At 38.2% G+C, this 27,564-nt stretch overlaps 1 protein-coding gene across 1 annotated transcript in view; it reads right to left on the bottom strand.

The window, feature by feature from the left end:
• CHRM3 (cholinergic receptor muscarinic 3) overlaps positions 1-24,425 on the bottom strand; it is a 256,251-nt gene extending 231,826 nt beyond the window's left edge. The window contains exon 1 of the mRNA XM_042887211.1: positions 24,355-24,425. The gene's annotated coding sequence lies outside the window, so the exon portion shown is untranslated. The remainder of the gene's footprint in view (positions 1-24,354) is intronic.
• Between the last annotated feature and the right edge of the window lie 3,139 nt (positions 24,426-27,564).

Here is a 27,564-nt window from a genome sequence, read left to right as displayed (position 1 = left end):
AGACCATTTTCTAAAAGTTCTTATGGGAATAAGGAAGGAATGAATTGAATCAGTTGCCTATTTTTCCTGTTGTTTCTCTCTCTCTTTTTTTTTTTTTTTTGTTTGTTTGTAACTTACATCAGAATAGATAACTGATATTTAGCATGACAACAAGACCAAAAATAACTTGTTCTTTTTCTTGAATTGGCTTAAAAATAAGTGAGAAAATAATGGCAGACGTGAAATAAAAAGTGGGGGGCAGAGGGGTACACAGTTCTTGATAGAAGTTGCGACAGAAATGCTGACCCAAAGACTTGGAAGCTGCAAATATTTAGGCTTGCAAAGATAATCAAGTCCTAATCAACTGTTTTTGCATGTTCGTGGGATAATCAAATGTTGGGAATTGCAAACACTGTGCAGTTCAAAGTGCTTTCACAGAACTCAAGCGAAAACTTTTAGTTTGAGAGTTGTTTTTGATAAGAGCAGTGCAGAGTGCTTGAGAGAAATATGAAATAGTGATGTTCTTCCTTAACACTGTCCAGAAGTATGGTACTGCAAGACTCTTCTCAACATTTTACAATGCAAAAAAGTTTAAGGAGTTCATAGTGCAGTATGACAGAAAAAGCACATAAGACCCAAGACAATGATCAGCAGGAAGAGATTAAACTGTTAAACAGAAAATAATGCAAAAGTAAACTCTTTGTCCACACATGTTCTGATCTCAGGAAATGCACTGCATGCCAGGTAGAAGAGAAAAATAAACAAGTTTAGCTTTCTAAATCCTATGAATGTCTGCTTCCACTACTCAGTAGAATATACAACACTGTTTCCTAGAAGGGTGAAAAAAAACGCAGTAGATATTAATAGAACAAACTGTGGAGTGCACACTGGCACTACAGGTTTGTTTTTCCTACGTCTTTCTCCCCTTCCACAAGAGATGAGAATATTGAAAGAAGAATAGTAACAACACGGCAGTGTGATTAGGGCTAAGAAAATCTTCTTTATTTTAATGTAACAGGATTTTTATTGTACTAACATTTTGAAAACAGCTGACTATCAGAAATAATTTTGATTCATAATATTAAAGAGAAATAATTTGATCAATATACCAGGCACAAAGCTGACTGAGGAAGTAAATGGCATTTTGATGTTTACTTATCAAATGTTCAGAGACCACACTCTATTCAAAGAAGTGTGAACAAGAATTAATGAAGGCAAACTGGAAAGGTTTTCTTCTTAAAGAATGCCATCTCCTCCATTAGATGAATGACAACAGTGACCATTCCCAGTTATTGTATGAAAGTCCCCCAGCAGTATCTATGTATATAACACAGGGAAAAAGGCAGACGCAGAGCAAGACAAATCCCTCTGCTGCTCCCAGTCAAAGCTGTTGGGGTGAGATTGGAGGGCAGCAGTATTTTAGCTTGGAAAGCTTAATTGAAATTGAAAAAACAAGCTCTAATAATTAATATTGTTAAAAAATTCTTCAGGCGAGTAGCACACTACTAGGGTAATATCAGAAGCACCTGAAGCACCAGCTTTTTTCAATTAAGTCTCATTAAATTTTTAAAATAATTTTGTGGTCTTAAAGCACAGGGGATCTTTCTTGAATGCAGCTTCTTTAAGTGAATACAAATTATTTAAGCCCTACGCATTTTGAATTCTTATTTAAGCATTAACGTAGAAGTTAATCATAGTTACTTAGAAGACAACTTTAAATTAAACATCTCCTGATTATTAGTGTACTGTGGAAGAATTATTCCCATAGAGTCCTCCAAAATAAACAGCATACGGCAGCTAACGTACTAACATCACTTTTTTCTTTTAATCATTGAAATAAGAGTCTAGTCTAAACCCTTACTCAGGCCTTCCTTTGTATTACCATTTGCTGAGGAAAGAAATGTTACAGCAAAATTCCAGCTATAGAATTTTTTAAAGCAGAGGAAAAAGAGGGAAAAGAGTTGGGAAAACGCTTTTTGTTAGTTTCAAGTTTCCTGAGTATCAACAGCACTTTCTAAATTCTTTGTTCAAATAACTGAACTTAGAGCCTTATCGCAAATCCAAAGTACATGACAAAGTCAACAATGAGAACTTCATTTTTACAATATATTATTTTAAAAGAAATGCTTTAATTCCCTCCACTGAGCAGTACTTAAAGGCTCATACAAATATTTGACAAGAGAAATATCACCTTTCAGAAACACTTCTGTTTACAAACTGCAGAGACACAAATGCAAAGTTTCACCCTTCCTGAAAAACACATCAGGAAGATTTTTAGTATTGTCAGATACAGAGTCAAGACAAAGCAAAAATGTAGACTTAAACTGGGCCTAAGTTTTCTGGAAAAGAGTTTTGTGGTTTTTTGTTTTTTGTTTTTTCATTTTCTAGTAATAGTAGCAATTGCTCAATAAGATGAACTCAATCATATGTCATGAGGACATAATTATAAAGCAAAGTGGTCTGTGATCAGACAAGTATGTCAGCTACTTAAAGAACATGTGCAGAAGTGACTAATGTAATGTGACTGAACTATATTTTAACCAAAATATCTTGTTAGTAAGGCCATCAGATAATTCCTATATGCAAATTAATCGTCTGAAAAAAGTCAAGTATGTTCCTTTGCGGTCCAAGATAATTAAGCCAATTTAAGGGTGGAAGGCAGTACATCCTTACACAAAGTCCTTCCTCTCCCCGTAGCCTCCCACACTTAGCAAGCCTTCTCATTTCTACCATTTATCCCACTGCATTTAATTCATATGACAGTTAACATTATTGTGACAGCTTGCCAGAGCAGTTCTGCCAGCAGGGAACGGAGACTTTATGAGTGCTTGAGGCTGGAGAACCTGAACCTTCTTGATTTTGGTAACTTTTCTTTGTCAATGCTTGGGGGAAAAAAAAAAAAAGAAAAAGAAAAAAAAAGATAAACCTTGCTCCAAGTCTTCTTGCATTTATATGTAGTGCTAGAGCAAAGAATACTTTAATTCTTGGCTTGCTATCCTGAAAATGCCTCTGCACTATGATCATATGCACTTACAGTCTTCAATTTGGTTAGCAAACTGAGCTCTAAAGTTTATTGTTCAGAGGCATCTCTCTTAACTCATAGTGTTAACGTCTTTTTCTCTAGTCTGTTTCTCCTCCCCCTTTCCTCCCACCCTTCTTTAAATACAAATAACAGAAATTGGTTTTTGACTGACTGACTACCTTGCTACGTATATACAAGACTATGGAAACGCCACTAACCTTTTCTTCTACAGCACCACCTAGGGGAATCTGACTTGGTCACCAGCCCTTCAAATTTAACGCATTTCAGGTCATGATGATTCCCATGGATGAGGTCTGCCGTCCTCCATTTTATGGAGTGGCTGCTTCACTTGTGTAACTTGTTTGATACAGTGCTGTAGTTATTTATTTTTTTTTACAAATCTGTAGACAGCATGATTGTCAGTGATTTCATCTTTATTTCTAGAGCACTGAGGAGACAGGCTTCTTTTTGAACAGTTTCTTTTGAGAAAGCAGACTGTTTTCAATCAATTTAACATATATTTCATTGATAGCTTAATTAACGTAATGAAGTGATGAGCACGTTCCCAACTTCAATTCCTTGCTTCCAGGACTGCTTATGCATTTTGTGTCAGGAGTCACTAGAAACAACGGATCACTTGTCCTGTAAATAAGAAGATTCTCCTTCCTCCTGTGGGGCCAACAGACTGCCAAAGCCACATGCTTCCACCACCTCCCAGACAGCGCAGGTAAGGCACCTCCCAAGAAAGGAAAAGCTTTGAACAAGAGACAGATCTTGCATCCTCCCTCCCCAAGTGCCCAGCCTGGTCCCAGACTCCCTGGACTTCTTCCCCTTGCATGTTCCTCCTCCTGCCCTGCTCACAGCCTGAGCTGGCTACCCAACATTGCAGACACCTCCTCCCATGCCTGTACCAGGTTGGCCCCTCACATCAAGGGTGCTGGGCATCTGCAGGCAGGGAGGGACAAGGAGAGCAACTTCTCCCTTCTAGTTATGAATAACGGCTAACAACCACAAAGCTACCTTGTGCTTTTATTTTCCTCCCAGTCCATACTTGGTCACTGCAAAGAGCACATTCCCTCTGCTCTCAAGCTACTTAGAACTTGTGGGTATACAGTCTTCCACAGACTGCTTCATTTTTCCCTTTAGAATGGCAGAAATACTAGTGTCAAGTACATTCTCAGGCTCCCTCACATAAGCAAAGTTAACAGAAGCTTCACTTTTGGTAAATAGACAGTTTTTATGAAATAACACAGACATTTTTACTTTGGGTCAGCTTTAATTTCTGGACGAGCCAGGACACACATGCTAACAACTCTCATGCTTTAGAGAGAGAAGTCAAGTACAGGAGACAGAGCAGCAACTCTCATCATTTACAATTATTCAGGCAAATATTAAAAAGTAAACCTGAGTTGAAATAACCTCGCTCATGTCAATTTTTCCTAAGCAAGCATTTTTATTTCTTCCTCCACAAAAATTCAGAAAAAATTATGTTTTGTTTACCTGAAGAAGCATTTTAGATCAAGAAAGTCGATCAGATTTTTTAGACTACAGACACAACTGGAAGCATTAAGCAAGCAAAAACTGCAAATATTTCATTTCCCTTCTATCCAATAAATGGAAAGAGCTTTCCAATGTGTTGATTTTTTTTTCCCTTAAGGTTCATTAGGGAATCAGATGTCATTTTAAAGCAATACTTTCAATGCAGTTTCAAATAGACCAAAAAAGCCTACTATCTTCTGACACACGTCTTTGGAGGTAGTTCTGGATGTTGATTTTGTCTCAGTTGCAAACCAAGGTTCTAATCAATATTTTCAAGTTACCCCATGAATATCTGAGAATACTTGGAAGTTGGCATAAAAACTTATTTTGAAAGAAAGTAATCTAGTTAACTAAAAGCATGAACTTTTTTTAAAAAAGAATATTTTATTTTTGATTACTCTCTCTCCTCTCCAAGACTTCAGAAATACCTGTTCTTACAATTTACTCCATTCTACTTCTCATCACTTTCATTTATTTCTTCTATTGTATTAATGAGTATGTTATTTTTAAAGAAACAGACTGTTCTGAAACTGATGTGCTTCAAAGAAAAAAACACTGAAAGTTAACAGAAAATACAGTAACAATTTATTTGAAGATGCACGTGTGTGCCTGTGAGAAGACTACCATATGGCAAAGGAACGTTTGTCTAACAGAATAAACAAAATTAGTCTGTCATAGCCAAGGAGAAAAGATTATAGTACTCAAATCAAGTAAAAGCATCCTCTAGTAAAACATCTACCAGTAAAACTATGGATATGTAGGGTTGACAAATGTCAAAGATGACACTTTACCAGTATGTATCAACAAATGACATCACCTAACTGAACCAAGTTTTATCTGATCTTAAGAGAATGTCATGCAGAAATAGAATGGAAACACCTCTCTGACTTGACAATAAGTCTCCTGTGAACTACTTTAAGACATATGAAAGCTTGAATGCTTTGCAACAGGCTCTAATCACATCCCAGAGTATGTAATAAATTCAAATATTGATGAAGCATTACTATGCTAAACACCTTACAGTAACAATGAGCAACATACATTGCATCATGCGAAAAAAAAAAAGTGAGACAAATTCTTAGGTTCTTACAGAGAAAATATTTGGCAAAGCAACAACAAAAAAATACAATTTACCTTAGGTAGGTATGTCAGTTGGAAGAGCACCAAGCAGTGCACACACAATGGTGTCTTTATGGGAATCACCAGCCATGGGCATCAGTTCTGCACTAAAACCCCACAAGCTTGCTGGTGGAAAGCACTATTCACACGGAAGCTTTGAAAAAGACTTTTAAGAACAGCTCTGTGTTCATTTATAAGCAGTTATCTGAAGTCATTCTTTGGGATGAGTCTTAACCTTGAGTTCAAGTAGAATTTCCATGTTAGATAATTGTATCATTCCTGCATGTCCATAGAGCATGGGTGTAGATTTTAAGATTTTCTGTGTATCTTCAACAGTGAGCAAGGTGATGATCCTGGCTTTTAAGGTTCACCTGCAGCAAACAACTTCTTGTTTAAGCCATACCCTGACCGTTTATAACACCAGTATTCCACCTACCTCCATTTCACCTCCCCAACATAAGCTGATAGAACTGAACCAGAGCAAACATTTATTTCACAGTTTAACCCCAGTTTAGAAGTGAAAATTAGTTACGCGAATGTAAACCTACCCCTACATAATCATGTTTCATAGGAAAAAAAATTTGATTGGAATGAGAATAGTATCAAGAATTTATCAGGTGTGTATCAGATTGGATTATTAAAATATAGCATGTGACAGTATTTGGCAAAACAAATTCCGTACAGTGAGTATATTTATTGGATTACGTAGTACTTAGTACTTCCTCACACTCAAAATGGCTTACACTGATAATAATAAATATCATTTAAACCAGATATTTAAGATAAGAACCCTTCTGCTGTTCAATTAATTAATATTATATATTAATTCAATACATCTTCAGCTCATCTGATGTAGCTTTTCAATTTTGTAAATGGTAATTAACTAAAATAAAACTTGAATAAACATGAGAATTACAGAGAAAAAGACCAAGCTGTAGAAAAATTGAACTATGTTTAAGTTACTTACTAGGAACAATTTAAACTAAGTCTAAGAAGATATTTCAGCTTCAGCTCAACATTAAAAGATTAATAGGACCCTATTTCTGTAGAGGTGAATTCATGAAATACTATTTACTCCTATGGAAGAAGCATTAAGCATATAGTTTATTCCAGCAAGCTGGCAAGAAAGGAGAGGCACATTTGAATCAATGTTGGTGTCATTCATCTCACTTAAGCGCTTGATGATCAAAACAGTGTTCAACTTATTTCTCACAGATCTACACCCTAGGAAAGGGTATTCAGTATCCAGTGTGACAAATTGGGATCATTGCAAGCTTAATGCAATTGTTTTACAGTTCTCCTACTACTGTTTCAGTGGCAGAGCAGCATCAAACTTGACATGCTATTGCTGGCACCTAATCTTCAATCAAAGAATCAAAAATAGGAGAATTAAAAAAGCACGCCAGAAGTTAAAATTTATATAGTAACAGCTTGTAAAAAGCCAATATCCTGCAAAATTTTGAAAATATTATAAATACATCCTGTAGTTTATAACACCAAATGAGAGATTTCGTTGAGACTACAGTTTTTCAAGACTCTATATGAACTAACAAGCAGGTGAAGGAAATATGAGGAAAAAAAAAAAAAAAAAAAAAAAAACAACAACAGAACAGTAGGAAGCCACAGTTTTTAGAAAAATACTATTGTTATTAGCTGGTTGCCCCCACAGAAGTACGCAGAGTGAATTAAAGAGTGAAAAATTTTCTGTGCTGATTAATCTTCTCAAACCAGCATTTCCTCCATCCTGTTACCTCAGAGAAATGCTAACAGGGTTTTGCAATCATACTCACATTCAAAAGAAGCAATAAAGATTCACTAAGTCTTACAAAATGAGTTTATAACCCTAAAATTGAACTTCAACTTGAAAGCTGTTTCAGTTTACATTTCAACTCTTTGTTTCACCTATGAAAGTTTCCACTTCTTGCTTAAAATAGCAGAGACGGAACATTTTTGTTTACTTCTACACAAGAACAAAATTCTCTAAGATATCAAGGCAATGAAGAGTATATGTACATGAGAGAATGGAAGAGCTCCTGAGGTCTCAAGTACTCAAGTACTACAGAATTAGATATAACTGCAAAAGTTTGTTGTCATTTGCAGAAAGCTATTATTGACCAATTAATGAATGTTATTTTCCTACTCTTGCAGGGGCTAGTGGAAACCTTACATAAAAATTAAGACAGTGTAGCTCCTATGCCTGTATTAACCTGTAAGCATGCATGTATGTCCAGACAACCCAGCCTTGATTAATTCCATCATTTTATAAATAATTATGTAAGACTCTCAGTGAAAAGAGCTTTTACTCTCACTTGTTCATCACCGCAGGATAGCTATCATCTGATCCTATAAGCAAGCATCTCACGAAACTGTATGTGATGTTCAGAGGTATTTTGAGCTTCCAAAAACATACCGCATCTATGCCATATAATTAAAACAGACGAGCATAGTCACCATTTAGGAAAGTTACTGCCAGACCCCTACAATCCTGGAGCAAGAGCAGCAGTTGCAGAACTGTATTAGCATACACACATTTATTGCCTTATTCATTACCCTGGAAAGTGCCAGTAAAACAACTACTCCCAAGAAAAGAACCTTCGTTAAGACTACACATAAAGAGTTTTTTCTTCAATGGTTTTTACAATGGCTTTGCATGTAAATAATTTAATTTGCTTTATGTCTTGAAGTGACTCAACTTTTAATCCTCCTGTATTTTGTATAATTATATAATTTTATAATTTTAATCCTCCTGTTTATTGTATAAATACACGAGTTACTCTTAAGTATTAATCTTTTGGTTTTTAAATAAAACTGTGAAGTCAGTTTTTATTTTATTTTTTAGTTCAATCTGAATGACTATTGTTCAAGTTTGGTTTACTTTCTGGCAAAACAGAAGCCAGTCTGAAACACCTACTGTCAAACAACTCTGTTATACTCAATTTACCAGGAAAAGTCATGAGAATAGACTTAGGTTTGAAAGAAAAGTCCATGTGCATAGCCTACAGTTATCATTCAGGCTGCACGGTAACTGAGGTGGGGGAGAATTGAACCTCATGCATACATTTCCAGCTTCCCAAAACAATTTTAAGCTTCAAACTGCAGCAATTTATTTCAAAAGACTATGAACAATGAATAGGAACAAGGTATGTACAGACTGTTGGCCACACCTTTACCTCTTCCCTCGCAGGGCAGACTACCCAAGACAGCTCCAGAATTGCTGTGTTTCATAGTCACACACCTCCAGGCACAACAGATCCCCTGAAGACACTAGAACACAAAGTGTGCGCTTGGTAAACTGCTTGGCAGTCAGCACTGTGACGTTAGGGTCATTGCAATCTCTCAGGGCACTCCTGAGTAGCTCTTCCTTGTCCATGAGACATGGGTACTGGACTATCCCATCAAAGCTATGCTGCATGGTATGAAACAGAGAAATAAAACATCTGAATCGCTAATAGGACAGAAAGAAAGATGTGCTGGTAAGTTCTTGCTAGCTGGTTACACAAAGTATAACCGGCAGGTGCTGCAGACCAGAAAAGCTGCATGTCTGCGGCGGTCTCCAGGAAAATGAATAGCACAATATTCAAAACTCCTAAGAACCAAGCACGTGACCTGTATGGCAAATAAACTACCCTAAACTAATGACTTCTGCCTTCTTACCTGGTAAAGCTCCTCTTGAAGAAATGCAAGTTTTGCAGAAGCTTAGGGTGCATCTACGTACCCCTAGTCCAGCATCTTCTGCACACCTCTTTCTCATGTATATACTTCTAGCCTGGTCAACTCATCTCTGCAGCTTTTGCCTAGCCTTTCGGCTAAAGAATTGGTCAGCCCAATGCAAAGAAATTTTGATCCTTGACTTGCTGAGAAAGAAAAAACAGGTTTTCTATTACCTTTCCTATATTTAACCTGCTTTCTTTTTACCGTTAAAAGTAATGTCAGAGCAGAAACACTTCCATTTACCCCAAAAGGGGATTAGAACTTCTTGGAAATATTTTTAAAATAAACAGTTTCCTTACCCTGTTTAAACAATGATTGTTTAAGCCAAGGAGTCAAAACGACTTAGAGGAGCTGTACTTGTCTTTGTACAATATTCACCATGATCTACAATGTGACCAGGCAGCAGTGACCTGTATTAATCACAGGCCAAAGTATAATTAAGGTAAAATTAATGGACTGTGATGGTCTGGCAATTCTTGCCCACATTCTCACTTTCTGCTGGCTTGCCAGACTTGTGCGCTTCTAGAGGAGGTCTGCAACTGCAGCCCAGTGCAGGAATCCCTTCTGCTAAGAGCAGACAAACAGAGGGGAAAAAAAATGAGCTCAATTTGTGCCAGCATATGGAGGAACTCTTTCCACCCTGATTACAGCAATAGCTATTGAGCAGGACAGCACTGAAAATCTACATACGTCAAAACTGCCCTGTCACTGTGATCAACAGGAACCAGAGAATATCCCTCTTAAGGAAGTATCCCTGACCACAAAGGACAAAGCTTTTCACTTCAAAACTTAAACTTCATGTCTTCAAATAAAGAAAAAATGATAATCTTTCAACATCAACCCTAATTCTACCTTTTTCCTTGTATGAGAGCTCCCAATACCTCAGTACATATTTTAACTCACTTTTCATCAGTGTACTTTCTTCTGATAAATTTATTATATTAATTGTAGTTCATGTTAATGATAAGACATCTGCTACACTGAATATAGCAGTGCTGACTTAAATTTGTCATTGAACTTCTGTTTCAGGAACCCAGTTTGGTGAAAGCTTGGATTTGTATAGCACTGCAGTTGAGCAACAAATTTCCTACAAACTCAAATAAATATCTTCAAGGAGAAAAAAAAAAAAAAAAAAAAAAAACTTTAGAAGACAGTTGGAAAACTGGAAACTCACTTCAAGAACTTCCTCTACATAAAGTAGAGGAAAAGACATTACCACTTGACCTGCCCCATAGTTAATGCCCCATGGAGTCAATGGCTGCAGAATAAAGTCAGTTCCTGAGAGATAGGAAAAACAAAGTTTGTTCAGAGAGATTAGCAGCACCATTTGGCAGAAGGTAAAAATGAAACCCTTTGCATAAATAAACTTGTTAGTGAGCAGCATTTTACAGGCTTGCAAGCATATTGTGATATAGCTGAAATAAATCTCAGATCAGGAACTTCATGAAAATGAGACAGTATGTGCTTGTTTGTTGCTTAGGCTAAAGAGTTAAAAAGTTTCCTGAGGTAGAAATACAACCGTTGTGAACTACCAAGATCCACTGGCCATCTCTTGAGAAATCAGTGGAGTTCTCTTGGTTGTAGTTAACTGATTAATTAATTTTCACAGGCTTTGTAAGAAGAGTAAACAAATTCTTCAGACCAGAGTTACTTCTCTCAGGTGTCTGTACTGAAGTCATTACACAATAAAGCTGCTCTGCAGCATAAGAATTTTTGTGCTCTTAAGGCTCACTATTATTACAACAATATGAAAGATCAGCAGCCAAAACTCGTAAATATCAACATGGGAATTCTCACCTCAATACTTATGAAAAGGAAAATGGATTAAGATATAAGAGAATAACCGGAATAAGCACTTTCTTTTTCAAAGTGAAATTTGTAATACTCAGCAGATACTTTTAGCAACTTTCCTCCCGAGAAAGATAAGAAACAACACAGAAGGAATGCAGTACAGGACACTAACAGCTAAAGGGAAAAAAGCAGTTGGTATGGTCTGTCTACATAACCTGTCCACCAGTCTTTACATTTTCTTCTTTTTCCCCTCCACCAAGAGGCCTGGAAAGCTTCAGCTACAGCTATATAGAATCCTAGCAGAATATGTTATACTAGGTGCTCTGCAGAAAATTAAGGATGATCTTAGAGGAGACAAAGACTGACAGAAGTTATGACATCTAGTAAGATGTAACTAATTCAAACCCACATTTCTTTGCATTAAGCTCTTCAACATTAACATTGTGATGCTTCTACAGCTGTTTTTTAAGCAAGTGCAGATATTGTGTGGAAAGTAAAACTAGCTATTCAAACACAGTGTGTGCATCTTCCTGTCATACAATGAATTCATGAATGACCTTCATATTTCAGTGCCTTTTTCTTAACTAAAATGTCTGATTTTAGTTAAGTGGAGTTTAATATTGCCATCAATTTAGTTAAGCTTTCACTGGCTAGCAAGTACTCAATGATTATTTTGTTACAGGTCACTTAGTGCAAAGCTTTAACTACAATAAATTTTAATAGTCATTTATCCATTTTAAAGCATTCTGAACAATAATTATGAAGATTCACATATTTAGATGATACCTCTGAAATCCACCTTAACAGCTCAACTGGACCTAACATCTCACTACACCCAGATAGAAAGGATTTAGTAGCAAGGTAAAGCTTTGATACTCTACTATTTGGATATCAATCTATTAACTTTAATCTCAGTGTTTCAGTAAGTTGCTGAAAATTGTTTAGCTGAAAGAAGTGACCAAATGCTCATCTCTCTCTTCTGTATATTACTCAGCTTTCACTTAGCATTCTTCAAGTGTAAGTTTTGCTGAGGAAAGAAAAAGCTCCTAGGCATCATAAATCCATAATTAACCCTACTCCTGCTAAAGCAATATTTTAACGAGGATCTTTCACTTTTGCAGGCCAATTCAAAAAGATTACTTAGTACCACACAACTGGGGAGTTCTGGAGAACTTCAACTCTTGAGTGATATGGTACATGCATAAACTGTCAACTGTCAAACTGTTTTATGTGCATTTACTCTAATGTTCTACTAACTCTGTTGTAGACATACACAAAAAAAGAATTCTTCCTGAGGCTGTGAATAGCAACCTCTCATGATTTTGTACTTAGCTTTTTGAAATATTTGTTCAAGTTCTATAATTCTCTCAATGAACATTCACATATATAAATCATATAAATCGATACAGGTAGAGATATGGGTCACTGTCTCTGAGCCAAACTTGCAAATATGTACAAAATTGCACTCAGAAAAATTACAGAACTAACCAGAAAGAGAACAGAAAGTGAAGACTAGAGCTTCAAAAAGGAAATAGCCCTTAAGTGAAGCATTCTAGTCTGCTTGTTATTGTGAGCTGGGATCAGAGGAAGAATATTGCTTAAGCTTATCTTGACATGAAAATAGCTACACATATTAAAGTTTTAATCCTATTTAGATTAATATAATTTAAATGCTGCAAATAATTCGGGATATTTATTTTAATTTATTTTGTTTAAGTTGATTAGGACGTGCCTTGAAGTATGCTTTGTACATGTATTACATCTCATTAGTTCAAACACAACTGCCTGGCCACATGTTTCTAGAACTTAGGCTTGTGCTCCATTTTAACTTGGAGAGAATTGTGGTTTTGGTAGTGGGGCTTTTTGAACAGTTCCTATTGGAAAGCTGAAAAAAACTTAGAGAAAATATTGAAGTAATACTGAGCAAAGTAGAGTAAACTACTAAGTATTTTCTATTCCCTAAGCCTGAAAAAGGAAGAGAAGTCCAGGCTCATGTAAAATACGAAGTAAACAACCTTAACTCAGCTGTGCTAAGTTTCACCCCACACCTTTTGGAATGTTTCCTTACTATTTACAAAACAGAACAAACAGATGAAAACAGCCAGATGGTATATACATACAGACATCAAATTTATGATCACATCCTCTTAGTGTTTTACCTTTTTGATAAAACCTGGATGAAGTAGCAAAATATGCTGAAAGAATTTTTTCTACATCCAGCCACTGCTCTTAATCCTTAACAGCCTGGAACAGTCAGCACTGGGGCTAGGGGGCACTATAATTTTTTAGTATATGTGTTTAGATCCTAGTTTACCACCTTTAACACCAGACTTTCAATTTTTTTTTCTCTCTCTCTCCATATATATGAGACACAAGTATATATATACATATATATATATATGTATATGAGACAAAAATCCTAAAAAAATATACATTATATATATTGCTAAAATATATATATATTATATAAAAATATATATATAAATATATATTATATATTATATATAAATAAATATATATATATATATATTAGGGCTCATATCTCATTACTTCTGTCAAAAACTGTATGGTAATAATCCTGCATTTCCTATACTGCAGTTACTAACATAGAACAGGTCATAAATTAGGTGCAGTACCTCACAGGATCTATGAGAAAATAATTGTTTAATACTGGAGATTCAAACCCAGATGTCAGTAAATCCTCAATGTAAAAAAATAAAAAAATAAAAAAATAAAAAAATAAAGGCTTTGTGATCAGGAGCAGCAGCATTACTAATTGAAAAATGCAACGAAAGGCTAGCCATTATTTTTAATGCAGTAAAACTAAGAAATATAGGAAAGAAAAAAAAACAGCCAAAAAAACCTATAAGTTTCAAACACAATCAATACAAAATACTGAGTAACCTTGAATTTCAGTTTCACAGTCCACTCAATATTAATATTCAGAAACTTAACAACACTGTAACACCTGATTCCAACTACAACCTAGAATGGAGGACCAGCATGAGGCAAGTCACACAGTCACAATAGGCTACAACACAATATAAATAAATTCTTACCCAACCTGATTCATAACCCATATGAAGAAAATGGTACCACCTCACAAAAAGAAAAGTATATAGTCTATTTATTTTAATGAACTTTCAAGCTCTATGACAACCATAAAATACTAACTGCTAACCATTTTAAGAGAAGCAGGAGCAAAAAAAAAAAAAAAAAAAAAAAAAGTGACTGTTGTAAAATAAGTGCATTATGCCTGGAAACAAACAAATAAAAAAAACCTGACCCAATCATCTTATCAAGTGAAATCAGTTGATGAGATCTGACACAGAGAAAGACACTGGCCTGCCAGATGACTCACTGTACCATGGAAAGCTTCAAACTGATATAAGAGAATAAGATCTCTGCATGCTAATATTGTCTGATCTCTTGTAGCTTGACATTCAGCTAGATTGAAGAGTAATCAGTACTTTACAAATTCTTCAAGAAAAAAATAATTTATTCTTGCAAACAACATATGTGATCATATTCATCTTTGAACCTCCACTTTCTTAAGTTGCAGATATGACAAGTTAGAATTCTTCATGCAAGCTAACATTGTGGAAATGAAAATAGATGGAACATATTTTTCATACATTATTTTCTTTTAAATGAAATTCAGTTGAGATCTTATCTGGTATTTTTAAGTCACAACATCTTCTGGTATACTCTGGATTTTCACTGACCTCCCAGGTCTTGTTGGCAGGCTACAGGAATCTCATCACTCTCGTTCTTCCATTTCAGGTGCCTAATGTTGTATTTTACTATGCTCGTAATTCACGAGCTGCTCCTAGAAACTTGCATCAACAGCAGATTTGCTCACAACTGCCCTAAAACATCTCCATGTGAAGTACAAAACTTCTGGGAAGAATTACATCTCTACGTGCTGGATGACATCCCTACACAGTAGATTCAACATATGCTTTCTCAAGTGAGTGGTTTCAAGTCCCACTTCTACTCGTTTGTTTTTTTTTGTTTTTTTTTTTTTTTGTTTGTTTGTTTTTTGTTTGTTTGTTTTTTAATTTAATTCTAGATAACATCTAGAACAAATATATAAAACTAAACCCATGCTTGCTTAGTACTCCTAATAAGAAAGCCTTTCCAGAATTACGATTTCTTTTTGTAACCTAATATTTGGGGAGAAGGCAGAGAAAAAACACTACTAAGAATCACACTATCTATTCAACTTCAATAGTTTATTCACAGATGGCAACACATTCACTTCTGCATTGTGTCATATGACAAATGACATTTTTCTTACCCGAACTTTTCTTCATGACTTTTAGGAGTGGGCTTTTAACAATAGATCACTTAGGTTGTAGTAACAGCAAACATGGCTTAGATAAAATTTAATTTTCAGAATCACAGTAATAGGATAAATACACAGATTTGAATGTATACTTTACTGAAAGTTTAACCTACAGAATAAGCACCTGATATCTTTGATTTCTGGAGTCTAGAACCTTGAAATCAGTACAAAAACTCATCAGTTCTCAAAGCATTTGGAAAGAATCACAGTAGCTCTTTACAGGTTCATATAAATTTGCGATTTGGTGTATTGCACTTGTATTGTACACCCAGAAAAATCAAATGTGCTTACAAGGAAAACATTTGCTGTTGGCTCTTTCATCTATGAGAGTTTAACTCAAGCTGGAAACACTCGAGCTAACACAGTTGCAAAAGAAAGCTAGACATTTCTAGATAGGCTGTAGCAGAAAGTAATCTTTCTCCCCAACTCTCTTTAAAGACTTGACAGGTTTCTGCATATTTTTCCTCTTTTCCTGGTCTCCTACCATTTTTCAAGGATGAACAAACCTACTGCTATTTTATAAACCCCTTTTTTCTAATTTGCTTGCACATTTTTTGCTTTTTTAGCATTTCCTTTAGCAAACAAACATAGCTTTCATTGAGCTGAGTAAGAATGAAAATAACTAATTCAGTAGTGAATAGTATAAAGACCGTCTGCTTCCTCTGAAAAAATACAGTTTCTCTTCACAGGTATCTGCACCTTCCATGTACTTGCTTTCACAGAACAACAGAATGTTTTAGATGAAGATACAGAATGGGAGGAAAAGTAATAGTCACTCCTATTTTTATTTAGAAGCCTTTTCCAGCAAAAACAGCTCATATGACTGAAACAGAAAAATTTGGCTGTGGCACACGCCTGACAGTCTATCAACAGCAGTGTCAAACATTGTCAAGGTTGTTGATTGAGTGCAGTGGAATCGTGGAATAGAAGACCAAGGAAAAAGGTAACCAATGACTTATCTTGCAATGCCATCACTAGCCATTAGCTATTGAGCTGCAGTTTCCAGAAAAGAAGATACTTTTTTTTTTTTTTTTCTTTTTTTGGTTATATTAATTCCCTCTGCCTTAATTGTATGTTATTATTTCTTAAGCAACAATTTTCTACATCATAAGCCTTTACCCTTTCAATTGTATTCCTATAAGATTCTGTTCCACAAACATCTGAAGGTGAGTCCTTCCAACTTTCTGCTTCAATATAGACCTTTTTGTTCCTCTCACATGGAATAATGTTTATTTCAAAGCCTTTCCTCATTAACTTTAAACATCCAGAGTCTGGAGATCATCTGCCTTCCAAAAGAGACCAATGTCCCTATATCCAACAGAAAGTGAACTCCGCCATCTCTTTCCAGGAAATGTGAGCTTTTATACAAAAAGTAAGTAAAAAATACTGTAACTGGAGTAACTTGAAATAAACATAACTCTGCACCCTGAAACGTCGTCACCAGATTTAAATTTCTGCCCTGAATTTACTTTGGTGTCTCCAGACCCAACAAATGACTTCAATTCTTCATGTCTTCAGTGCTTCTTGAGAGATGTTTTAACAAAGTGACTTTCCTCATTCTCAATTTATTGGGAGATGCTTTCTGTAGCAGGCATTTTAGAAAGATTTTTACATATGTATTCCAAGAATTATTTGTCTCCCAAAAATCCTGTAAGTAAAACACTCATAGCATTGTTTCACTGTAGTTTTTTGGTAATGCTTCAGTAGCTTTTGTTATGGAATGCTAATATTTCTCACATAACAAAAGAGAAATCTATTAAAAAGAGGAGCAATCAAGAAATTAGATGTACTGCTTGAAAACAGTGATGTTATGCCTGGAACGATATCAAAGAAGAGATTTTTCTGATGAGAGAAAACTGTTGAGATATGATCTTCCATGGAATAGCATTTTTACCATTTGTCATTTACCATTATTCACAATGTTAACAGTCTGGCTAGGAAAACAAGAAAAGGTATAGTGGAATACAAGGACACTAAGCATAAGGAGACACGCCTTAATCATATGCAGAAAAATCAGCCTTCACACTCAATGAATTGCTATTATGAAGCTGCCATCCACTTCACTGATAAGCAAAGGTGTATAGATACAAATCCCTTCCTCACCAGGAGCCTACCACATCCTCCCCAGGATCCCTCCCACAGTTAAGTTCTTCCTTCAGAAGCTGGAATCCAATTATTCTATTTATGTCTCTTTTACCCTTTTTCTCTGTTCCACATACACGAGTCTCAGAATATTACCATAAAGCTTTCTTCCTATAAACACCAATTCTGCTTTAAGTCTTTCCTTCATTTCCTTAATTGACAATTTTCTTGTTCTTATCTTTCATCCATCCTTATGGTCCCTCATAGCTTACTTCCTCTCAATCATCATCCTCAGAAACTTTGCTCCCCTTGAAAATGTGTAAGCTTTCAAAATTTGTCACAAACTATAACACCAGTCACAGTCCAAGATTATTCCATTCCACTCACCTTTTCACACACACACTGTTCCCCAACTTTTTGAGAATTACACACCCCTCATGCCTCCTGACCTCTGTATGTTTACACATACATAACTTCCCTTATTCATCATCAAGAGACATCACAAGACAAAAATTAAATAGCAATCTTTTTTCATTCTAACAAAAAAGAGAAGAACGTCTTAACTGGTGAAAAAGTAGACACAGAGCACCATACAGTTCTGACTTCAAAAAATTGGGTCATTAAATGCCCAAGTAGTCATTGAATTGCTCAGTTTGGAAAAGACCTTAAAGATCATCAAGTCAAACACAATCTAATGATACTACCCTAACTAACAACCCTCTGCTAAGTCATGTCCCTGAGCACCAAATCCAAATGGTTTTTATGAGTTTCCCCATACATACGCTGTCAAGACAGAAGAAAAGTCATTCCTAAGAGAAGCAGCAGCATCTTACAATGAAACATCATTATAACGATAGAGAGATCCACAGATTATTCCGTGGGGTGATGTATTCTACAGCGTGCTGTAATTATTTTGTTAGAAGCAAGCACACACTTTTGTGCAGCAATTGGGGATGCTTAATAAAAAGATAGTTCTAAAAATCTTCAAATTCTGTTCTTCCATGACAACTTTGAGTGCCAGCAGTACAGCTCCTCTTTTTGAAAGCCAGTTCCTTTTTCCTTTCAGTAGTTCTTACTATTGTGCTTGTTATATACTGAGATTGAGTTCTTCAACTAATTGTCTGCAGTGAAGTTCTAAAGGATTTGTTGCTATAGCAATATTTTGTGTTGATTCAGAAATTAATGTTAAAAGATGTAGCAATTAATACACTTTATTTTTTACTAGAGAAATATGAAAGTGTTAAAAAAAACATCTGATTAAAAAGAAAGCAGTAAGAATGTGAGCAGGTGACCACCATTAAGCTCACAGCTATAAAACCGAGTCTTTTGTATCACCAAATTCTATACGCATAGCACATATTCTACACTTCAAAACATGCAGCATGTTGCTACTTTAATGCTCCCATTTGGACTCAGCCTCTGTGGTATTTCAGGAAGTCCTATGAGAACACAAGGATTTGCACACATCCATACATAATAGCATCCGGCGGGACAAGCTCCACTACACCAGTGAAAAGAAAGAGAATTGAATACTTTTCTCTATGGATTTGACATTGTTTTTCCAGTGTTTTGCATTTGCAAATGTCCTTTGCATTTTCAGTGAATGCAAGTGTGTTGCTTCAAGATAATGACCTGTGCTCTCTCACTCCTGAGTAATAGCCATGAAACTGATAAATGCTTTCCAGGTCATATGAAACCAAAAGTAGTAATTAATATTCTACATTGAAACTTCTATTATCTCAGCAAATTATCTGTTGTCATCATTGCAGTACCTTCTATGAGGTATTTAAGGTTTCTGAGAGATTTGTCATTGGTTTTTAGGCTTGAATTTTTATTTCAATCCTATAAAGAGCAGTGTGGCTTCACATAACTGTTGATAATGCAAGGTTTAAAGCAGTGAATAGCTTTGCTGCTTCTTTACATATTTATTAAGATTTCTTAAGAGTGACTTGACTTCTTTAGTAATGTATTTTCTGCTCCTAGAAGCTCACATAATTACTGAAGTCAATAAATATACTTATTTTATAATGGAATGATGGAGTCGAAGGCCTGTGACAGATTGCCCCTTAGAGCTATTTTTATGAATCCTTGTAGATAATATACAGTACTTTTTCCTTTCAAGACCCTCAGGGTTATTTCCCACAGATGATACCTCTGACCTTCACGCAGGGATGCTAAGAAGATTTCTCAAAAACCAGGAGTCCTGGGTGCTGGAGTGACTGTCTCCTGTTTAAAAGTACAAGCAGGAGTAAGTGGGCTGTGGTACAACATTGTGCTGTGACAATCTGCAGACTCGGCAGGGAAGAGGTGTCTTTATGCCAGATGTAGAACTCCAGGGCCAATGCAAACTTCTCAATCTTCGCGTCCAGCACAAGCAGTGCTTGCAAGGAAGGTAGTAATGGGAAGAATAGCATACATGAGTACTGCTAGAGGAATTGTTAAACACTACAAAAAAATGCTTTGATCTAATCTCAGCATCTATGAGTAGTTATTCTCTTTACCAAAAGTGAGGCATACCAGAGCATTATCACAGACACTCTAAGCAATTATGTACACACACACACACCACACACAAAACATGCATGTGTGTGTTTTGTAAATATATTTACATATATATAAACAAATGGGAAGTGAGTGAGAAATATGTATAAATATTTATATAAAAATATATTTCTCATCCAGTCCATTTGTTTATGAATTCATAGAGTATGAAGAAAGAGGGCAACCTCTAATTTCTTCACATTATAAACTTTTTCATATGATGATTTCTCCGTTCCTCCCATTGGGAGTATACTGGAAGTGCACAAGATCAGACTGTCTACACACACCGGATTATCCTTGCATGTCATCACATTCTCATTAAAAAAAATTAAAATCCGAAACACTTATTCTGAGCGTAACTCCATCAATTGTTAAAAGTAACCTGACCACTCTGAACTGCATTCATTGCCTGACAAGGACTTGCTACAAACTGCTGCCACTGCCAGGCACAAGCTCACAGCAGGAACAAGACAAGGGATTGAACACTGAGTGGCACAGAGCTCAGTGACACGGGCCTGCCTTGGCACACTGAGCTGCCTTAGAGAGCAAAATCCAGGGTCTGGTTGCATGAAAGTTTTCTAAAGTAAATAATTTCTGTTTATGGTGACTTTGGAAGGAAAGCACAAGAGCCAGTAGGAAAGGTAAGAACACTGATCAGTAGCAGCATTTTCCCATCATCTACGATGTAGCTGTTCTCTCAATGTTTCTCTGTACCTATCTCAATTGAGGTTAATTTCCATAAGTACCAAACTGCCCCAGCTCTCATTTCAGTAATTGAATATTTATCATTTATAATACAAATTACATATTTCAGATTCCCCTTCCCCCCTCAGAAAAATCTTCCAGCCACAGTAAAGCTCTTGCCTTCAGTTTGCAAACATTTAATGAAACAATTCACTTAACCCTGCCTTCCTTTACACTAATTGATCTCTCCACCATGAAACCACATACTCAGAATAGATGAGGGGGTTAATCCTTCATCCTCTATTTCACACACAGCAATTTCAACAGGTTATACTCAGGATAATGGCTTTTCCTGCCTTTGCTGAGGCTCCTAGCCAGCCTTGCATGCAGGCTGTGTTGCAAGACACAAGGAGTAGTGCATCACAGTGTGCACTCATCCTCTCCCAAAAACAACAACAAAAAAGACAGACAAAACAAAACAAAACAAAAAAAAAAAAAAAAAAAAGCACAAATTCCCAATGTAAATATTGTATACAGGGCTTAGATTAAACTTAAAACTAATTTCTTTTTTCTACTGTGCACTCCCACGGATATACTTCACCATGCATTCTGCAGCATTTTGTGTTGGGTGGATGGAGTCACTGTGTGGAGGTGTGGCTGACTTGCAATCATTCACCTGCCAGATGGAGGTGACAGCCTCACCTATTCCAGCAGCCAGGCGTGAGGCTGCTCTGGGAGAGGAAACAGAGTGAAGATGGGAAGGATACAGCAAAAGTGAATGAATTTGCAGAACAGACCACTTGCGGGGTTAACAGGATCTTCCTTTTCATTCCAGCTTGTATTTAAACACTTGTTACACAGGCACAAACAAAGGCATTTAAAAATAGCTGAAGGTACTGGCGGTGGTGGCACTGTGTGTCCTCCCTCACATATGGCTCCATACTGCTCCCTATTTTGAAACCTAATTATAAGTCTTTATTAAATGAGAAACTGTCACTACAGTAAGAGATACTAATAATATTAGTAAACTGTTCTATCATATGTACTCAGCTCAGCAAGCATGCATTTCCATGCACAGAGCAGAGCTTTCTTTGCCTTCACATTCCTCACAGATACTTTCTCATCCTCAAGCACTGTCTGTTGGGAGTACAGACTCTTCTTCATGGCAAAGAAGCCAGTATTTCATAATGAACAAAATTAATTACCACCATCCAGATCACTTTAAACTTTCTTCCAGCATCAAGCACCTTTTGCACTCTTCCCCTTCCTTCTCCAGTCACATAATATCACATAAGCGTGGTAATTGTCGACACTACAAGAAGGCATGCAGCTTTCTGTCTGCTGGGAGGAGAGATGAGGGAGGGAAGAAGGCATGAACATAAAAACCATAATTTTGTTTTATTTGAGAGAAATTTCTAAGAAGGTTTTTTTTTCTTTTGCATTTCAGGATTTGGTCCTGAAATCATTTGCAGCCCTGAGACTGAAATGCAAGCACTGACTTTAGAGAGGGAAAGAAGGGGAGTGTTAAAAGCAGTAACAATAGCTCTAGAATTAGAAGAGGAGTAAGTGGGTTTTTCAGACCAGCTTACGAAGTAACCAAGAAATCAGAATCCTTAGCACTCCTATTTAGAAGTGAAATTTCAGACACCACTGAGCAGAGTGAATTTGCAATCTTTCATGCAGTCACAGCTGCTTTTCACCATGAAAATCTGCTTCTGAGACTCCAACTCTAGAACACAGCCTGCATCCCACAATTTATTAATATATTGCCAACAGTAAGATGAACTTTAAATTTCCCTCAGTAAAATAAATTAAAGTAGATTGTACTTGACAGTATCCAGATACACGATACAAAGTAGGTAATCAGCTGCTCCAGAAAGTTGCAATGCATCTACTTAAGAATGACATGGCTTTGTAGCTCAGAACAGCTTCAATAAGTTCTGTTCTCTTGCTTCTGAATGAAACAAACCAATTTCTGGGTTTGGCAGCAGCATACAGATGTAGAAGAGAAGAAGAAAATGTGCAACCTGTTTCGATAGAGCTGGTAGCAATTCAGACAAATTTCACACTGGATTATCCCTGGAGCATTGCACTGCTTTGCTGCTAAGATCCAGCAAGATTTCAACATCTGAATAGCCTAAAAGAACAGCCTGTGGTGCTTCAGTTCAAGTCAAGTGATTCTTCTTTGCTAAAGCTAAAGTTACCCTGCTAACAGGTGAATGACACCAAGGTAAGAACACATTACTTCAAGTGAGATTCAGAACTATAAAATATAATCACCATATTCCTCTACAAGGCAATACTGCATATGTAAAAGCTTCTGACAATAACAGAACTACTGAAAAGAGACAAGAATAAGAAGGCCACAAAAACTTTTTGGGACACACAACACTAACAATCCCTGTAGTACTTTTTCCATGCAACAGAGAACTGCTACCACACAAGCCACCAACTCACATCCATGCATAAACCCACCAAACAGGGCTTCCATGCTGCCAAAGCAGCATTACCTACTGCAGCCCCGGTCCCACACAAGGCAGCAAGCCACAGACTGTCAAATTATATACACAGCAGCAGAGGAAGGAAAATCAATAGGCCATTCACTGACTTTGCAGTATGTACGTATGTATAAATTAAAATGAAATAAATAAATATGAGCCTTTTAGTCAGTGTGGTGTGTAAGCATGGGAAAATACATTACTCCAGCAAAACCCTTCTCACAAGTAGACCTGGATTTTTTTTTTTTTTTTTTTTTGCCCCCCCCCCCCCCCTTTTCTTTTTTTCTTTTAAAGTTTGTCGACATGTATCAGTAATACCGAAGTTACAGTTCCTCTGCCTGTGACTATTTCTATATATGGTCAGCACAGATATTTGCTAGGATTTGCATTTTTCCAGAAGTAATCCCAGGCAACCGGCAGCCCATGAATCGATACAGAAACCCACAGGAGCAGCTCTATCGCCCCACAGACGTGAGGGCAGTCGGCTTTTTCTACCCCGACACTTGAATAGCACACAGAACAGGGTCGTCTCCGGCTTTAAGCAAGCACTCGGGCTCTGCCCCAACACCCGGCGGCAGCGCTGCCCCTCGCACCCTGCCCACGGGGGAAGCGGAGCTACAGCAAAGCCCTCGCCCAGACACGGAGCCAGGCGGAGAGCAAGGAGCCGTAGGGGCAGCCCCAGCCGGGGCAGCGGCACACCCGGTGGTCAACGGGCGGCACGTCGAGCCGGGCGGCGCGGTGAAGGCACCCGCAGCGGGACAGGACGGCACGAGAAGGCTGCGCTGTACTCTTGCGGTTCTCGCTCCGTGCGCGCCCCGCGGGAGAGGCGAGCCCAAAGAAGGGCAGCGCGGAAGGGGCCGATCCACCACCCCTAGCAGAGCCCCGAACCCCAGGACAGCGGAGGGCAGCAGGTGGAGACACAGCAACTTTCACCGCGAGCGGCCCCGCAGCGCAACCAGCCCGGTCGATCCCGTACAGAAGGAAGAAAGCCCAAAGCAGAACGCTCAGACCCCCCCCCGAAACAGCGTTCCGCATCCTACCTGCCTCGATCCCGGCGACTCCTCACCGCCCGCTTCGCTTCGCTCCTCTCCTCCTCGGGCGCTCCCACGGCGCCCAGGTGGCGTTAGCAGCGCGCTTCCCACGGGCGGCGCGCCCCCGGCGGCCGGCACATCCCCCGCCGGGCGCCGCCAAGAGAAGGGCAACGGGGCAGGGCACGGCGCTCCGCTCCGCGCCTCGCGCTACACCCACCCGCTCCGCTGCACCTGTGCCGCGCGGGACACCGCCCCTTAGCCTCGGCCCCCAGGTGGGCGGGGGCGAACCGGGACCCCTCGCCCCGCTGTTGCTGCTACCACCACCGCCGCTGCCGCCGCCGCCCTCCCCATGCAGCCGCCGCACGAGGGGCGCCCTGGCTCCGCCGCGCCGCGCCGCTCATTGGCCCGTCCGCCGCTGACCTCACGGGGCACTGCTCCGCCCACCGCCCCCAACCCGGCCCGGGCGGCTGCCCCGAGGCCGCCCAGCCGGAGTCCTGAGGGTGGGCAGCGGGTGCGTTGTGGCCGCCGGGCGGCGGCTCGGAGGCGAGGTGCCGGGTGCCCGCAGCGCCCCGGCGGGATTTGCTTCAGGGCAGCGCGGAGCAGAGACGCGCGAGCGGCGACCCCGGCCCCTGCCAGCAGCCAGTGAAGTAAAAAGGGGTCACAGCAAAAGAGAAGACGGAGGAACCGTTCCACTAGACTGCGGTGTCTTCTCCTTTCTTTTGGTTTTGACCGAAACAGAAGAGCAACTATTGCTTGAAGACTGTGGTCCTCTCTGTGGAAAAAATTTCCCATTGCATATTCAATATTTCTCTTAATGGTGTATGTGGCATTTACCATACAGCTCCTTAGCATGTCTTAATATGGTACTGATCCATTTTTAGGTAACTTTCAAGACATATCCTTGAAATATTCTCCCCTTCTAGCTAATCTGAGCATGTCACAAACTTGTAGTAAGACAAATAATTCATTAACGGATGCTCACGTGTAATTTGAACTTGTTGGACCAGAAAGACGTAGGGGAATCTTGCCCATTTTAGAAGATCCTGGAGATGTGTGTTGAATTATTTCCACAGATTGAGATGTCCTGAACTTCTGTGTTTCTTATGTCATAAAAGATGAATAAATTCAACTTGAAATCTTTCAACATGGAGAAAGCTTAGACTTCAGTGCTTGCATGGTCAGCACTGTTCAACACGAGATTCCCACAGCACAGGGAGAAGGATACATTCCTCTGTTGAGGTCTTGTATACATGTAACACCAAAGTCTAGGAAGTGGCACACTGGAAAATACAAAGGAAGCACTAACAGATGCTTGGAAAGGTTCAGATACTCTGTTAATCTTATTGTCTGCAGGAATCATAGAACGGCTTGGGTTGGAACAGACCTCAAGGATCATCACACTCCCTGTTACAAACACGGGGTCACCTTGCTCTGCACTGTCACGCACAATGCTGGGATTTTTATGGGACATGAGCTGTAGGATCCTCACAAAACCGGTCAGAATTAGAGCCAGTGAAAGGGTATGTCATACTTGGGGTACTACATTTTCATATACCTAGTGAATGTACTGCTTTATATTCAATGAAAAATACATAATGTCCTAAATAAATAATTGGGATTAAAAGTAAAATAATAATAATTAAAATAAAACTAGAATTTTTGCCATGGAAAGATCCCTCTGTTCTCCAGATTTGTGTGCATTTACTTTACTGTCTACACCTTTTCCTTCACCTTACATCTAAAAATCACACCATACCCTGTAACGTCATGTGGGGTTCAAAGTGCTGATAGAGCCAACCCAGACAGCCCTTCAGAATGTGGCTGTCCTTGGGGCCTTTGCACCCAGAGCCTCTGCACACAGATATACCCTAAGCTCACAGGGTGCTCCTGCAGTTTCTGCTTCTGCAGATTATGTTGGAAATAGTGTGGATTTTTTTGTTCGTTTTTGCTTTTGTTTTTCATTTTTTAATTATTATTCTACTGAAAATATTCTTAGATAATTTGACCACCATTTCCCCTTTGTTTCTCATAGTAGCAATTATATTTGTTTAAAGGCTTACCAGTAGGAAGCATCCACAATATAACTAAGCTGATCTCAGGTGGAGGTGGATAATGTATTAACACAGAAACCATCCGGAGGGGAAGAGGTGGGAAGACACGGATGGTAAATCACAGTATGATTAGAGTAGGGTCAAAAATACACAGGTTTGTGTCTATAACAACCTCATTAGTGTCTGAGGTCGTGGTAAAAATCATGTATGTATATGAAGCAGAATGTATTTTACAAAACTGTGCATTTTGCATTTTTTTTTTGTTTTGTTTGTTTTAAGATTCATCACAAAGGCTTGCCTTTGAATTTGCCTTGCTATAAATACCTATCAATACTTCATAAATCAGATCACAGTTGCCTAGTTCAATTCTGTAATAAATATATTTGACCTTGAGTCATGCAAAATGAACCTTTAAAGGAAGCGTTTACACATTAAAATCAACAATCCTAGAAAATACTCATTGGATAATGTCTTGTATAAAGAAATAAGTGTCATAAGAGTCAAGGAACTGTTCAGGAGAGCCTAAGGTAAGGGAATAAATGCTGCAATGACACTTCTAAATAATACCTTCTGCAGAGAAAAAAAAAAAAAAAAAAAATCCATTGAGTATAACAAGATCTTTGCTGAGCAGGGATCAGAGGTTCAAACAGCTCCTGGGCATGAGATGGGTTTTCACAATGTATTCTGAAGAAGGCACAGAGGTCAAGACTAATTAGAAGAATAAGTTTTAAAATAGGCAATGTCACTGGACTATGTTTTCTTGAGGTGTCTATGGGAATAAGAAGTAAATCTGGCATGAGAGGTTGCACACCTCTCAATGCCTTGCTTATTTTCTCCTCTTGCTGCCCAGCATAAGACCACATATGGGATGCCTCTGAGAGATCAAGACCCACTCACTCTGACCATGGAAGTATTCACAGAGAACATCAGTGCAAAAAAGGTGAGGAAAGATGGTGGACAACTGAATAAGTGGCTGCTCAGTATGCCTTTTTTGCTATACGTTATACATGTATACATTTTGCTATACATTAAGGATTAAGGATACATTGCAGCTAGGTCTCTGTTAACACTGATTTCATATCCTTGGCCTCCCGCTCTTTTCATGCCACTGCTGACCACAGAGGCAGTGTAGTCATCCTCTGGTTTTCTGCTTCCAGCTAAGACCTAA

This window comes from Lagopus leucura, unplaced genomic scaffold (genome assembly GCF_019238085.1).
Source record: "Lagopus leucura isolate 7727_CA_CO unplaced genomic scaffold, USGS_WTPT01 Super-Scaffold_73, whole genome shotgun sequence".
NCBI classification, from domain to species: Eukaryota; Metazoa; Chordata; class Aves; order Galliformes; family Phasianidae; genus Lagopus; species Lagopus leucura.
The sequence above is the reverse complement of the archived record's forward strand: the minus strand, read 5'-3'. Positions and strand labels throughout refer to the sequence as shown.